Raw genomic sequence first — 17,911 nt, 5'->3', positions numbered from 1 at the left:
TCCACGTTGTCTAGCATTACACTTACATACATCAGCACCCTACGTTCTCCCCCTTTTTTCTGAAACAGTACCCCATTTACCACCCCTTCTGTTTCAGAAACATCTGTGATTTGGGGCCACATTGTTCAAAGCCACATAAGGTTTAGGCACAGGGATGGTGGGTGTGGTGAGAATGGAGTTAACGGACCTCAAATCATGCGCCATACGGTACTTCCCTGTGCCTGCTTTCTCTATAGGTAAAATGGGAGTGTTCCAGGGTGACTGTGAGGGCTCCAGGACCCCTGATCTTATCAAACCATCAATTGTCACTGCTATCCCTTCCTCCACAGCTGGTTTGTGTGGATACTGCCAAAGACACAAAGGTGGCACAGATTGAATGGTAAAAGAGATTGGGTTACAATCAGTGAGACCCACGTCCGTGGGACCCTTAGACCACAGTGATTTAGGGAGAGTGTCTATCAAAGGTCCTGCACTAGGGTGATCCATCTTTTCCCTGCCATGATCTCTAGACACCATCTCATGTTGCAGTGTGACTGGGTCTGTGCACATCAAGTGAATGCAATAAGTTTTGCAGCTGGGGGAAAAAGACACTTGTGGGAGCTGGGTTGGAACCCAGTCCGAGCAGGCCAACGACCTCTTGACCATTGGTCCTAAATCTTTGGCTTGATGTTTGGGGTGAAGTGCCAGAGAAACATGTGGCACAGTTTCCTCTGACATCTTATACCACTCAGCCTGTTCTGCAGTTAGCATGGTAGCTGATGCAACCCCCTCCGGGCCCACATACACGTTCTGGGAGGATATGTCCCACTTTTCCCCTTCAATTGTTTCTGCAAAATGTTGCTGGTACCACTGGGTATCGAGTCTTTCATAGAAGAGCGTCACATGGGGAGGGTCAGGGGGAGGAGTGTAGGGCATTCTCGAGCCCAGTGACCTTCCATGCCACAGATGAAACAAGCTCCTCCCCACTGAGGTCCCCGTGGGGGTCCACCTCTGTCTCTCCCCCATCCTCTACCTCCCCTGTTACCTCCCCCTGGGAAGCCTCCACGTTTGTCGGTTCCACTGCCCCTGATGGGAGTGGTGTGGATCCACCCAAGGTGGCATGGGATACAGGTCTGGGGTGTATGGTTCCCATATGGAATTCCAACCACCATTTGCTTACCTGTAGGCTGTGGTGTAGTTGCAATTTAAGAAGCTGAGTCTGTAGCTCGTTAACCTCATTATCTTTCCCTGCCTCCTGATCTTTAGCTCTCTGTAAGTGGTGGACTAATGTCTCTCCCAAACCTGTAAGTCACTACCTGGTAGATTAGCTAATATAGCATCCTTCACTGCTCCCGGAACCCCCTCCAATACAGCCCTACAGAACCAGTCCTGCTGAACTCCGCCTTTCCCTGGATGGCACCCTGTATACTTGGTCCATGTCTCCTTACTCTGCTCTAAATAGTCTCTGGGGCTCTGTTCTGATTTCCATGGCAGGTTAGGGACCTTCGCTGAGTTTGGCAGGGGAAATCTATTTCTCATGGCCTCACCTATTCTACCCACCACCGCTGCAAATGGTGTCTCATCAGGATCATCATCTGTATGGGCCTCCTGTTCTAGGTCCCTCAACACATGACTGGCCATACACCTGGCTGCTCTGCTCTCCAGTCTCCGAGGGCCAATTTCTGTCCTGCTGTGAGCTTATCTAGTTGTCCTAACCACAACTCCCTGCCCTCCGTTGGCGGTGGTATTTTGTCTACCAAGGCTTGTACGTCCCCTAGTGTCAAAGGCTTTTACCTCTCTCCATATCTACCCCCTAGCTTTATCAGAGGGAAATTACTGCCTGCTGCCCTCGCCCCCTCTCCTGCTGTATGCCTCAGCTCTATTCCATACTTACCTGCACTCTTCTCCATTCCTTCAAGTAATTGTTCTGCTTCCGCCTGTTTCCTCGCAGATTCCTGCAGTAGTTTCTGCACCGTGATGTTCCCTTGTTCACTAGAACGTGCTGTCCACAACTCACTTACCTCTGGCTCCTCCTCTTCTTCTTCTAGTTCACTATCCTCATCCTTCCACTGACCTGAGAGCTGACCCCACACTTCAACCTTTTTATTCGAGTTCCGGGTTTCTTGGGCCCTTGTTCCCCTTTTGTTGTATTGTGTTCTCTCCTGGCTCAAGCTCGGAAAGGTTCATGATCCATTTCCCTCTCCTTGGCCTGATATGATCCTACTGACTTACCATACTTGGAGCTGGTTTCCTCTCCCTCCTTGTGTTTTTCATGTTTAGGGGTGATCCGTCTGGATCCTTTATTCTCAGGCTCTGTCTCCACCTGAAATGTACCTCCTGTCACCTGTAATGTCGGATACATACTTACCGGAGGTGCACTGGACGGTGCACTAGGCATTGCTCCATTTTTTTTATAGGGGGGTGGTGCCCCCTCTTTTTCGCCGCCCTTGGTGTCTGGTGTCTTTGTTCTGCCAAGATGTCTAACTGCTTGGCAATCTACTGCCAGGGCGAACCATTTCTGTCTCTCCTCCTCCCATCTCTTTTCTTCTGTTCTCCACTTCCTCTTGTGCATCAGCCCTGCTGTTGCCTTCTGTTCACGCGCTTTGTCCCACTTCTGCTCACATTCTCGTACCTTCTTCCATACTACATCATGCAGCGCACCCACCCCTTCTGGTCCAGGTGCTTCCTCTGCAACAACACTCTCCAGTTTGCGCTTTGCTTCCTCCTTTTCTTTGTCTCTATCTTTTCTCTTATGTCTGTTACCTACCACCACTACTGCATTTGCAATTTGTTCTCCCCACGGCTTCCATGGCCCCCATCCCCCATCATCAATTTCTCTGTCAAACTCTCCATCCATCCTTACCCTGCCTGTCTTGTGTACTGGCCAGTCAGTTTGTATGGAATTCACCCGAGCAACTGACCCAATCAAACACCACTTCTCACTCAACTTCCTTTATATACTTTGTTGTCACCGTTAGGTATCCGTGACATAAAGGGGAGGTTTTTCGTGTTTGAGACACTAGCACCCAATATTGCCCTGGAGAGTATCTTTCACACACTCATACAATTCATTCACTACCAACACTTCATGTAAATCATCTTTTATCTTTAGAATTCGGGGGTTCTGAATTCCCCGGGCCAGTAACCCAGCGCTCTAGGGACTTTAACCCTAAGGGACTTTAACCCTGAGCCTTCCCTCCCCGTCGAGAGAGAAGTGGATATGCCAAATCAAGGACACAATATTCACTTTTTAAACCCTTTTACCATAACCAATAATCTCCTCCAGTTAATGCACTTTCTCCTTTAAACGACGTTGCACTCAGCACCGATTTAGCTCTAAATTTGGATCAATTCAGGTCAAATATGCAGATTCGTTAAAACAGGTTCTGCTTACCTTTTTAACATGCCCGGTCCGAACTACTTCATTCCTTTGTGCTCAGTCAATGGCCAAACCCATGATTTCACTCTCATCCTGGACGAGCCCCCAAATTATTGAAGTACGCCGACTTCACCGGGTCCGTTGATGAGAAGAGATCAGATGAGACAGTGCCTTAGACTTTTATTACCAAACCAAAAGCAATTGCAGATATATATCTGGAGTGTCCTCACACCAACACAACAACAGTCTACTCTGAAGCAGTAAGCAGAGGAGTCTGTCTCTTCCTATGCAGCCTAATTTATAGAGGTACCCAGAGTAGTGTGTCTGTGTGTATGTGTGATTAGTGATATGGATTTGTGTGCTTGTGATTGGGTGTGGATGATTGAATCACAATGTATGGTATGTGTTTGTGTCAACACAACTTCCTCTTATCTAAGCCTCACAAACTAAGTATTGCAACACAAGTTACATAAGATATACAGAGAGCATCATGTACCCTTCTCACAGCGGGAAGTCACTGAGAAGACCTCCACCAAAGAAGGCTGGTACATCTCACATCACCTGGTCAGCCACAACGGAAAGAACCTTGTCTTTAATTGCTCACACCAATACCTCAGACAGACCCTGAACCAGTACCTGCTACCTGGCCCTACCCTCGGTGCCCCCTTGCTGGGGGTCCGAGTGAGATTTCGTGAACATCCCATAGCGGTTAGTGGCGACATCAAGGGGATGTTTCATCAAGTCCGCCTCATCCCTGAAGATCATCCTCTCCTAAAGTTCATGTGGCAGGACCTGGAGGTGGAAGAGCCCCCAAGAACATTTGAGTGGCAAGTTTTGCCTTTCGGCGCAACCTGCAGCCCCTGCTGTGCGACATACGCCCTGCAGCGTCATGTTGTTGACCACTGCTTCAGACCAAGCTCCTTATCTTTCCAAGGAGTAATATCTTCATTTATGTAATTATAGATTTATGTTTAAAGGGGCATAGCAATGTTGTGAGATGTTTATGTTGGAGGATTTAATTATTTATTTATTATTCACGTTGCATAGTAATTTAAGTACCTAATAGTGATTTATTTGGTTTCATACAGACTATAATGACAAAGATGGATATTGGAATGTTCTGATGAGTACTGCTGGAGCTCAATACAGTTAAAGGAAGAAATTACATCTCCTCATCTTCATTCCTGTGTCCTGACCGATACACCATCCTGTTTACTAGCTGAAAACCTTGATGAACTAGCCCTACCTAGTTGCCTCACTAACAGCGTCACTTACTGATCCTTCAGAAATGCTTAGGAAAATGTAACGTGTGTGGAAGCTACTGTAGTAGCTATGGCGCTACTCGGTCAATAAAAGAGCTTCGTTAAAGCTATTTGATTCAGAAAATAGGGACGCTACCACCAAGCTACTGAGAAATGTAGTTAAACTAGTAACGGCGCTACTTGTAGCAACGCTACTGCCCAACACTGCACGTTACCAGTAATAATATTATTACTTATAATAATATTACTTTTAATATTACTAAATATTACTTTTCCCAGTAACTAGTAGTGTAACTAATTACAACTTCTGTAAAACAGTAAATTATTACTGTTACTAATGCAAGTAATGCTGCATTAGCCTACTCGTTACTGAACGCACCATCCTTGATGTGAATCCACAACTGTGCGGCAGCTCAGCCGGACTTTGTTGTTCACGTCCGCCGTTAGCCAAAAACTAAATGAAGAATGTCCACAGCTGTAAGTAGCTTCTGCCATTATTGTGTCACAGTCTGAGATGCAAAGAACATTGTGTCTACCGTTATTGTAAACTCTGTGCGACCAGCAAAAAGCTTTGAGCCGCGAACATTTATAAATCTGATTTATTGAAGCATCTGCTAAAGAGGCACAGCAATGTGAAACTTACAGAAAGAAACTCCGGCACTGATGCTTGGACTCATGGGGAGAGAGTGGCATTAATGTAAAGTTTTGTAACTACTGAAGACTGCTCTTATAAATAGGCTACATGTGCAGAAAAACAGCTGTTCAAAAGTCAGGATTTACTTGCTTTATTTTTTTTATTTCAGCCTGTAGTGTTAAGAAACGTAAAAACCATTCCTACCTAGCTGCTATTATGAATATGATATTAGTTTAAAAGTCGGGGAGACTGCTTTGTTTGGGGGTGAAGGGGGGTTTGGATAATTATTATTTTTTACTAGGCATATTTAAAATCATATTTGATTGAGGAGCATATATTGTGCAGCATTTCGCTCGCTCCCTCCCTCTCTCACTCTTTTTCTCTCTCTCTCCTGAACACAAACCTGTCCAAAATAATAATAAAATGAAATGAATAAAATCATAAAATGGAAAACATTTCTCTTTGTCTCTCTGATCAGCTGACTGTAGTTTACCAATCAGATTTTGCCACAATCTCCATCAGCCAGCCTTGTATCAAACTTTAAAATGCTGCTGTCAGCTGTCTCTTCAGTACGAAATCGCTGTGGGATTCCTCCACCCCATTCACTGCCTGCTCATCAGATCAAGGCCCAGTTTAAGCTCAGTAGAGGTCCACACTTCATTACTTCAAGATTTTCAACATTTCTTCACCCCTTCATCACCACCACCAGTGTCTAGACTTCATCATTGGGTTCTACAGTATACCAATACAGCTTCACCATCCCCTTTTATACCATATCACTAAATCACATTTCTCATATTCATTGTATGCGTGTCAATACATTATTATCGTTTACTCAAATTAAGTCTCTCCTGATTTGAAATGACAGCGTTACTGTGGCAACAGCAGATGGTAAATGGACTGCATATATAGAGAGCTACGTGTGCACAAAGCACTTTACAATTGGTCTCTTATTCACCCATTCACACACGCACACACTGATGGAGAAGGTGCTGGCTTGTCCAATGGGAGCAGAATAAGGTTCAGTGTCTTGCCCAAGGACACTAGGGCCAAGGAAAGATATGTGGATGACCCCCTCTTTCGCCTGAGGCACAGAGCCACCTTTATTCAAAGTATTTAAATTGCAAGATACTGCAAACTAGTTTCTAAAATGGCAGTACTAAAGACATGTCAATTATCAAAAGACGAAAATTATGAAAAACACTAGAACTCATTGCAGAGCACACATGCATGTGTGCATATTCCCACACAACCACAGTCTCTGAATTTGTCACGACATCTGCTTGCTCTGCAAGCATATTGTCATGGGAGATTGCCATATCAAAGTAGGAGAGAGGAAGAAAAAGCTATAATAAAATGTGTTGGTTTTTAAATGAAGCCTTGAATGTTTCAAATGATGTGACTTGTGTGTGTATTTGTGTGCATGTCCTTAGGTAAGTGTGTGTGTGTATATTGTATACTTGGGCTCACAACTGTGCTTTTGATATTAATGTTTAAATCCGTGTGATAAACTCACTTTAGATCCAGCTCTTTCCCAGCAGACACTGCTCCCTGTGGGTGTATGGGGCTCCACTATAGTCTGGTGTTTTTGTAATATGTGTGTGTATGTGTGTGCACCCACACCACCAAACAATTCAGGCTGGCTATTGTCTTGTGCTGCACAGTTGTTCTTGTTCAGTATGGATTACATATAGTGTCTATATACAGTATATAACTGTAAATTATAAACTTGCACTTTTACTTTCTTTTAGCACTATTGACATTATTTCATAATATTGTCCAACCATTATATATTCTTCACCCAAGCCTCAAGTCAATAAATAAAACAGCAGTGCACTTTATTATTAACCACTGTGTAGCATGTCTACGTCTGATTTTTAATACAAATTATGAATATTAATATTTCAGAAATATCAACTCATAAATCCTTGTTTTTCAGGCACCACCGGAGATTCAGTTTGCCCAGGGTCTCCGGACTCCCTAGGTAATGTTATGGGTTTGATAATTACACAATTATTCCTAGTGATCAGTTAGTAGTAATTGCTTAATCATTTCTATAAAATCAGTCAGTCAATCTCATATCGAAGACATAAATCCTCCATTACAGTGACCTGGAGCTACACAATACACACACACAATTCCTGTGACTACGGTGAAATTGATTAAATAACTAAAAGGTGGATGTAAATGCGGTTAAATATACATCAAAGAAACAAACAATGGCTAAACAAACATGATGCAAACAATGAGAATGTTGTGGAGTTCAATGTAAATTGAGTTCTATTGTGGGGAGAATTTGATTCATATGGAGAAAGAGAACTAATAAGCACACGTTTCTAGGAGTTTTAGGCTGGAATGATCAAGGATCAAAGCTAATGGATTAAAAGACTATTGGACATCAACTCAACCACAGAATGCAGGGTTTTAGCCTTACTGCTTGTTGTTTCTCCCAGCTGAGTTGCTGGTCGGTAGCCTCATGCTGGCTGAGTTACTTGTGTTCTCGGTTAGGACGGCTTAACAAGCCGGTCAACCGTGTACAATGACAGGTGCACTATTCCTCACATTTTGTCCTGTTGCATTCAAAATGCTTTAAATCTATGACAGATGAAATGGGGGATCTCATACTGTAGCGGCACTGAAATAATCAGTGTTACCATTAAAAAGCTTGCAGAAAGATAAAAAAATGTAGTTTCTAAAGTTTTCTTTAGGTAGTTACCACTGTGTAACTGTAAACTGCCTCATGGAGCCAGAAGCAAGAAATTATACAACTCAATCTTACGGTAAAGCATTCATAATATTATCACAAGACACAGCTGAAAAAACATTTCTGCAGCAGGTGTTTAAATGTTTAAAGTCTAGAAATTAAACATCTACAAGCATTTACTACCTTTATCTATTGTCATTTTGGCCACCAGTGGTTTAAACATCTAGATAACAGTTTAAGAGCCACTTGAGCTGTTTAATATCCTGCAGTATCCTATAGTGTAATTAAGATTGCCAGTTCTGCTGATGAGGCCATTAATCATGCAAGTTACAGTATTAATTTGCACATATATTAATATGTTAACAACACTTGTCTTCACATGCAACTTGAATCTGAACCCTACACTGAAAAAAGAAAATTGTTGGTCCAACTTAAAACAAATTCTTCAATTGGTAACACACAAATAAATTAAGTTTTTCCAAATTAAATTAACAAGATCATTTATACAAAAATTTTAATTCAGATGTATTTAATAACCTGAGTACTTTCAAATCAACGGTTTTCATTAATGCAACTTAAATTTAGTATAAGTTAACTTAAAGTTTTCTGTCTTTCCAACTCAATTTGTTTGCTTCAACATTAAGTAAAAGACTGCTTCATTGCAATCTATTTCTATGGTTTAAGGTCATGTCATTTTTTAAGTTACCTAAGCTGAAAAATTTCAAGAACAGACTCAAATCTGATGCGTTTCTTGAGACTTTATTATATAGACACAAAGGTTTATACAATTGAAGTTTACCAACACATATGTATTAAATGCATAATGAAGTTGTATCATTATGTCCTTTTGTGCCTAAAACGCACAAGTATCAGGACCAAAACAACTATCAAAGTGGCACAAGTTGTCAACAAAGAGTAGAGTAAAGAGTATTATTCAAGTTAGCATAACAGTAGAACACAACACAATGTTTGGCATTATCACACTGGAATGAAAAAGTGCAAAACAGAGGAGGTAGTATCTTTCCCATACAAAATCCCCTTTGAACAGCTAGAGCCACTGAATCTTCTGCAATGTAAATGAACATTCAAGAGAAAAAAAATATATACAAATTGATATTAAAGCTAAATTAAATTATTACATTATTACCACAGTGAGTCCTTCTCATGAGCTCAAAACTAAAAAGGGTTTGCTCCACAGCACACTGTTTTACTGTTTAATAGAACATGTCAAAACTAAATAAAATATTTCCCTGCTAATAGACAGACACAGAAAGCTTTTACATTTTGGACTGAGGAATATTTGTTGTGTATATATATATATGTGTCTCTTGGAGAATAGAAAGGGTCAATATCCAAAATAGAGTCAGTCTTTACATGCTCCATTATCACCACTGTACTTCCATATCATGGAACTAGCTCATTTTTGGCCCGGAGGAGCAATCCATCAATGTGTATCGTCACTGTGAGCTTTGAAGTTTGCCATACAGATTTTAGACTTTAGGGGACATCTTGTGTTGCTCAAGCTGCATGATGATCTTCGAACTTCAAAATTGAAATGAAAGGGTTTGGGGTAAGCTAGGTTTAGTACAAATCAAACCGAGTAGCAGGGCACAAGCTGAGGCGACTGAGATCAGTTCATGCAACACTTCCATGTTCTCAATGACTATGCCAATGTCTTCAGGTGGCTCCTGCAGTCCTTCCCCCTCCTTTCGGATGACAAACACTGCCATAGTGAGCTGCTCCAGTTCTTTCTCCCTTAGGCCTTGTCTAGAGTCCTGTATAAGGATATATAACACAAACAAACTTCAATGCATCACCTTTAACTGTTCACTGGTAGTAACTATGCACTAACTATGGGGCAAACAGTTCACTGGTCCTACTCCTACTCTGTTAAACCTCAGTGATTATTCCAATGCCTCATCTTAATCAGAAGAATAAAATTTATCACTGTGATTTGTAAAAGGTTTTTGCGTGGATTGCAGAATATTTAAGAGTGATATTGTGACATAGTCATGACTACAATTCACTCAATAATGCTTAAAAAAGATAAGATTATATTGATTTGGTAAAGGGTCATTTGGTTGATGTGACAATGTGTGTGTTTATGTTCTGGACTATTTCTTCACTTCATGTCACCACACCATAACCAGCAGAAGTGTGGTATCAATCTGATCATCCAAGAAAACCAATTTATCAGAGCTATTAAAACTTTAAACTTGTACAATCAACTAACTAACTTCTTCTGTCTTACTGCTTCACATGCTTCACGCACACACAGAAGGGAGCGTCACACACACCTTTTTTTGGGTTATGTAATCGCACATGACAACATCGCGACTTAGATTATTAGATTAATCGTTTAGCCCTACTAATAAGACTTTCACTTAACGAAACATGCATATTTGATCCAGTGTGCTGTATGTTGTTCCTAGTCATTAAATTCCTGTTTGCTTTATTTACAAACAGAAAGTTATGATGCTATACACTCATTACAAATAAAAGTGATGTTAGTTCAAAGGTGTAGCCCTAGGTTGCTGAAAAAACACCCAGCATATGAAACATCAGTATGGGTCTGCCCATACTTTGATATTATAAATCTACCTGGTTGAAAGTGTCCACGATGTTAGCAGACTTCTGCTCCTCCTTTCGCACGGATGACCTTGACTAGTTGACTTATGTAGTGGTCTAACTGGGCCATGAATTTCTGCTCAAGACAAATAGCCAAGAGCCTCTGGAACTCTGCATTGATCTGTAACAAGAATGACATGGGATATTGTAGTGTGACTTTAAAAAAAATTCAAATGGCCTTCGTCAATACACAGTCTCACAAAGTAACGACTGAAGCATATTTGTAGAACATCACCTCATTCTGTTGGAACAGTGCTCTCCCCTAAAATCACCTTAATTCTTGCAGGCATCAAACCAGCCATGGCAATCTGAGAAGAGACCACAGGGAATGTTAGTGATGTTAACATGTGAGGTGAATCCCCTCTAGGACTACTACTGACTAGATTTTTGAATGGGGTGTCTACTACCCTGAAAACAATTCATGCGAGGGATAATTTTTGTAAGGCTGTTTTTTCTACTTCAGTATTGGCTAGGTGAACAAATAACCTGTTAGCAACCAACTTCAAGAAATTATTAAAAGGGATGGTTTGGGTCCTTGGGGTTGTAAAAAATACTTATCCCTAGTAAGTATATTACTTGCAGTAAGGGTGCAGAAGAAGGGGAGAGCTGCAGGTCTACTACTGCAGGTAATACACTTACTAGGCACATGCACCCCATACAACCCCACATCAAATTAATCAAACTATCCCTTTTAAAACTCAGGCCTAAATTATTTATAATTGTTTTAAAAAAGGGCACACAAAAACAAATGTACGTATGGATCTGACCCCGTCCGTAATGCTGATGATGATGATGATGATGATGCAGTTTGTAGTGCTTGAGGAGTTCAGATCTTCTTTTAACTGTAACTGTCACAGAAAAAAAGGGCTGGTGTGAACAACTTAGAAAGTTGATGGCTACAAGTCGGGAAGTTGGATAAGGGAGGTAGCAAATCACCATGCCCCATTCTCATCAACATGATTTGCCAAACTGAGACTGCAAATGTTTACTTGTAGTGGTCATGACAGGTGTGTGTGATAGTGTGCTGTGTGAAGACGGGTGTGAGACAGTGGTGTGTAACCTAAGTTCAAAAATAAAGTAGTCAAAAAATGTTTGACTTCAACTGTGTGTATTATGAGGTGATAATTACATATCTTGTTTGGAAAAGTTCTAATTGTATCTACCTGGGTATTGTACCCATGTAAACCCTAGGTACAGGCTTTGCAGGTTAACGTAGGAATGAAACTTAACTTAAATCGTCCAATAAGTTTTGCTTTGTCCAGGCCTGAAGTTTCCACCATCCGTCAGGGAAAAATATAAATAAAAGAAAACGTCCATTAGCGGAGGGGGCTTTTCTATTAATTATTATTAATTAATTATTAAATTGTTATTATTATGGTTAAACCTGAGTCGTGTAAGTTAAACAATATCACCCCACTAGGTAATGTTAGCTGTGTAAGGATGGAGTGAAATAAGTCTTGTTGACACAAACCCACTCAGCTGCTCATTAGCACATTAGCCCAGCAACACTAACTGGTCACTTCTCGTTGTAGCAAACTAACGTTAGCTGAGCTCAACTAAAACAGCCGAAAGGGAGATTGTGGTGTTTACACACAGCGAACATTTATTACTGTCGCCCATCTGCTTTCTGACGTAAATACCAAGGCCACCATGCCACCGAGGCCGGGCGGCGGCACAACAAGCAATGCATTATTAAATTGTTATGCTAATAATTTACCCTTTTTAGGAGGGGGACAATTTCCTGCAATATCCAAAGGCCATGCAATGGAAACATGGATTACAAGGACAAAATATTGTCTACAATGCTGCATTCAGTTTAATGTACATTTCGAGTCAAGGAGAAGTAACATTGAGGCGAGCAAAGTGTTAAACTGATTACAGTGATGTTGATACAGTATCGATGACGTATGTAGGAGCAGCTTACTTGAAAAAGGTGACAGTCTGTCTGAATCTAGCTTCTAAACAGTAACATGGATCACAAAGTGATCGACTACGTGGTCAGTTATAACATCACCAGACTATAAATAAATGTTTGCTTTACGAGTGAAACTAAATGCTCGTCTTGTGTAGACATTATAATAGCAAGTTAATGGAACAACTTGTAAATTCAAGCTGATATAATCCATAAAAGTAGACTGCCACCACTAAAGCACAAAACTGAATGCAAATCACTCAAAACATTACATTACATCAACTACTCCCAAAATATCCTTTTTACAGTGTATGGTGATACAGTAGTTTCAATAAATCAAAAACATTGTCTGATGCAAATTTATGCTACTAGGTGCTTAGTGAGCGAAACAGAAGTGTATGTGGACCAAACATTTTTCATTGCTGTCACACAAAATGCATTCAATGACTACTTTCTCCAAAATCCACAATCTCTTTTCTCAGTATTGCTTTGCCACCTGCAAAACACATTTGCAGCACATTTTTCCAGAGGTGGAAAGAGTAAAAAAATATTCTACTTAAGTAAAAGTATGATTACTTTCATGAACTTTTACTTAAGTACAAGTAAAATTACCAGTATAAAAATCTACTCAAGTATAAGTAAAAAGTAGCTAATTTAAAATTGACTTAGTTACTATAAGTTACTTTTTTAACCTCCTAAAATAACTTATTTATACTGATTTAATATCTTGTTTATACGTATTATACTTATTTAATTAAATTGCAATCTTTTGTGGCTTGTCCCAGACCAAAGACAGGATGCTGGGGCATTCAAAATAATTTGTTGTTTGGTGTGTTGTACTGTACAGTACACTAAGAAATGAAAAATGTGTGCAAATGTTTACATTTGTTATAACTTTTGTTGTGTTCATCAAGGTTTTTGAGGGGGAGAACCACAAGCAACATTACTAATAACCAGTTTTTGTAGTATTGTTTTGAATCTAACCAGTGTGTAAGACTGTGTTGTAGTGTGTGTGTTTTTGAGGGTTTGTGTGATATGTTTGAGGGAAAACTTTGAGGGGTTTTTCAGCAAGATTTAATGGTTTTGTGTGGAGAGCTTCATTTTGACCTGAAAATAGGATGTTATGGGTATTGGGTGAGGAGTTGTGGATTTTTGTTTAGAGTTTCGAGAAAAAGAGGCATCATTTAAAAAAATATAAAATGAACTGAAAAACTGTAATAGGATATCATAAGCGTTATATAAGTATAATAAGTTATATTATAAATAATTAGTTACCAGCAAGTTGCTAATGCCAACCAACATTGTCATGCACCAATGTCTTTTTGACCAAACTCTGAAAACTTATTTTTAACCACCAATAGAATGATACAAGTAGGTTATTATTTACTGTAAGTGACCTTATTTTTCATATGCTAACACACTGTGTCCAAAACTGTTGATGGCAAATGTCCTGCATTTCTGATGAATTATTGTTTATATTATACTTTAGTACAGTCAGTAAAGTGAAAATATTGTATGGTTATTCGGTTATGAAATACTAATTTATGTGAAAAATCATTTGTTGAAAACATTTTCTAGGTGAGTTTTAACTTCTTCATGCACTCCAAGCACAAGGTATAGGTGGTAAATTGTGTTTTAGTAAGTTATGTAACATTAATGTCATGTGTTTCTTTTGGGTAGTCAGTGCTTTCACGCTTGACACACTTGAGCCTCTTGTGGCTGAAATGAGTATTACAACAACAAACGAAAATAAATGACAAAACATTTTTTCCTCACCTGCCAAAAGAAAGGTTTTCCCATCTGTTTCACAGGGGGAAAAAAGGAATTTAGATTATCATAAACACAGGAGAGAAAACAATCTCCAGAATGTTTTTTCTCTCTCACTTGCCTCTAAGGGCTTCCGTACTCTTGAGCTACTGTGTTCATGTGTTTATACACAGACAGATACCACCATGCTGATGCAGTGTCCTGCATTCATTACACATGGGGTTAGGGCATCCTAAACACAAATTGATAATGCGGGTAATGGCAACATCACAGCCAAATTTGGCTTGATTGGTCTGTGTATATTTGCCCACAGATGCAAAAACAACAGCATAGCGAATTTAAGCAATAACAACTTAAAACACATGAAATGTAACAGGCAGCTTGAGAGTTTCTGAGCAGATGCATCATAGCAATGTCCAAAGTTTGATATTTTTAGTCATGCTAGCAATGAAAATCAAGGTCCACCACTTTTGTCCAGAGGGAAATATATATACACCCATTGGATAGATTGTCATTACAGTTTGTACACTTAATCATGGACCCCAGAATATGAAGTCAAGTGACTTTTGGTAATCCCTTGAGATTTTGTAATTCCTATGAGAAAATACCTGCACTATGACATTCCCATAAGCCTCAGATGTTCTTTGTGTTTAGTGCTAATTAGCAAATGTTAGGATGCTAACATGCTAACCTAATTTGTTGAACATGGCTAACAGTATACCTGCTAAACATCAGCATATTAGCATTATCAGTGTTACCACGCAGGCATTAACATTTCACTCAAAGCACCACTGTGATCAAGCGCAAAGCTGCTAGGCCCAGATATCAAAATATGATTAAATCAACAGTGAAGTTTACTAAAAAAAAGATTAAGTGAGCCATGAAATATAAACTATACTTACAGATCAAATATATAAAGTGAAACTTAATATCACAGCATGTCTTAAATTAGTGAGCGAAATAAAATGTCTCAACAATACTTGCTTATTGAACATGAAGTATTAATGCAATCCCTTTATGTGATTTAGAAATTAGTTTGCATTTGAAGTTGTTCCTTTTCTTTCTCCTGCCCTCTTTGTCTCACCCTCTCTCTTGTGACCAAAAAGTTAATACAGATTTTAAGATAAGTGAGGAAGAAAAAGACGAAACTCTTAACCAAAAAAGCAGTTGAATATAGCATTTTTTTCTAAGGGAGTGGTTGATTCACCCCCTTTTTACCATCTGCCTCCAAAAGCGACATTTAGAAGTTTTCCTCATTGCATATAATCTAAATCCAAACAAGGATCACAGTGAAGACATGCTTTATTTAAAATAAATGTGTCCCACACCCCCTAAAGTGGTTGTTCCCCAGTCCTCATTTAATTTTAAAATGTGGTGGGAAAGTTGGCAGTCGAAACATTGTGACAACACTGATTAAATGTTAGTATTTCAATGTTGAAAACATGAATGTTATACAGTGTTGAGTCAGTAGTATATTTCAACCATATAACAACCTTTCTAACCATAACTTAGTGTTCTATCTCACATAGGCTCCGCACTCTACTGGACTCTATGGGTATTACCTCTCCTCCTATCACACGCACGTACTTTCCCACTGAAATTTGCTTAGTGAAAGTAACTGACAAATGGGACGCCACTACCGATCATATAATAAGTGTGAATCAGTGTCCACACAGCCTAGCATCTTTTTCTCTTCAGCAGTTGGTGGTCGCCCAATGTCTTTCACCTCCACGGAGGAAGTTGCTGTTGATGGAAGCTTGTCTCTGCCCGTTGTGTCCCGGTCTGATTGCGGGGGATGACCCTCATTGCTTATGCTTCAAATGCATGGGGAGAGACCATGCCAGGGATGGGGTTTACCTGCCACTGCCGTGCGTGGAATGAGCCCTGCCTCTTCTATGCCGACAGCAGCTGTGGGACCGCTTTCATCAGTTCGGGCTGGATGTTCTCCCCATCAGTGAAGAATCTCCAGCTCTGACTCAGCCTGCGCTATGCTCACTACCTGCCCCACCACTGCCAGAGGAGGATGGCAACTTGTCGTCTGCATCGGCAGCTTCTGTTTCAGCCACCTCGGCCGTGTTTATGGTCCTAAGTGGGACCTGCCACTAGCAGCCAAAAAAGCTGCTTCTGCTGTGAAAGTGAGGCAAAGCAGCAGTCTAAAAGGACTCCCATTGCGATCACGATGGCTCGCACAGGTGCGCCGTTAGCTCACCAGCAGAGTAGGCATGTCACAGAAACAGACATGCTGCACCGGTAGCAGCTGCTCTGCCAACATTTCCGAGCATGCGGGAGATTAGCTGTGTCTGCGATTGGTTCACGATTATCGCCCTGCCTACTTTCACATGGAAGTGGCCCGTAAACACAGGAAGTTTCTGCATTTCGCCTTCCACGGGGTAGTGTACGAGTACAACAGTCTCCCCTTTAGTTATTCGGTGGCCCCCTGCACATTCAAAAGCTGGGCCATTTTCCAAACAGCCCAGTTGATTCTGCACTTGAACAACCTAGGTTTTGCAATCAACTAGGAGAAAAGCTTCCTCCTTCCTCCTCGCCAGTAGGCAGAGTATTTGGGGATTGTGCTTAATGCTGCCAGCCTGAGAGCTTCTCTGTTGGAACTCAGATAGACGGGTATGGAGCATTGCATGGGGTTCAGGATCTTGCTCAAGGACATTTCGACATGCAGCCTGGAGGAGCCGAGGATTGAACCGCCGATCTGTCGATTAACAGGCAACCCACTCTAACTGCCAAAAAACTCCCCTCCTGAGCCAAAGCCGCCCTACACGCTACACCCTGAAGTGATACAGCAGATCTGGACCCGCTTCGGGAGGGCGGAGGTGGACAGATGGTACAGACCATCCAGGCGGCGAGGGCGGGCTCCATCACTTCCTGCTACAAAGCTAAATGGCTGGGCTTTCATTATACAAAATTAAAGAAACTAGCGTATATACAGTGGGTACGGAAAGTATTCAGACCCCTTTAAATTTTTCACTCTTTGTTTCATTGCAGCCATTTTCCAAAAATCAAAAAAGTTCATTTTATTTCTCAGTAATGTACACTCAGCACCCCATCTTGACAGAAAAAAACAGAAATGTAGAAATTTTTGCAAATTTATTAAAAAAGAAAAACTGAAATATCACATGGTCATAAGTATTCAGACCCTTTGCCGTGACACTCATATTTAACTCAGGTGCTGTCTATTTCTTCTGATCATCCTTGAGATGGTTCTACACCTTCATTTGAGTCCAGCTGTGTTTGATTATACTGATTGGACTTGATTAGGAAAGCCACACACCTGTCTATATAAGACCTTACAGCTCACAGTGCATGTCAGAGCAAATGAGAATCATGAGGTCAAAGGAACTGCCTGAAGAGCTCAGAGACAGAATTGTGGCAAGGCACAGATCTGGCCAAGGTTACAAAAAAATTTCTGCTGCACTTAAGGTTCCTAAGAGCACAGTGGCCTCCATAATCCTCAAATGGAAGATGTTTGGGACGACCAGAACCCTTCCTAGAGCTGGCCGTCCGGCCAAACTGAGCTGTCGGGGGAGAAGAGCCTTGGTGAGAGAGGTAAAGAAGAACCCAAAGGTCACTGTGGCTGAGCTCCAGAGATGCAGTCGGGAGATGGGAGAAAGTTGTAGTAAGTCAACCATCA

The sequence above is a fragment of the Micropterus dolomieu genome, linkage group LG04 (assembly GCF_021292245.1).
Source record: "Micropterus dolomieu isolate WLL.071019.BEF.003 ecotype Adirondacks linkage group LG04, ASM2129224v1, whole genome shotgun sequence".
In the NCBI taxonomy this organism is placed as follows: domain Eukaryota; kingdom Metazoa; phylum Chordata; class Actinopteri; order Centrarchiformes; family Centrarchidae; genus Micropterus; species Micropterus dolomieu.
The sequence above is the reverse complement of the archived record's forward strand: the minus strand, read 5'-3'. Positions refer to the sequence as shown.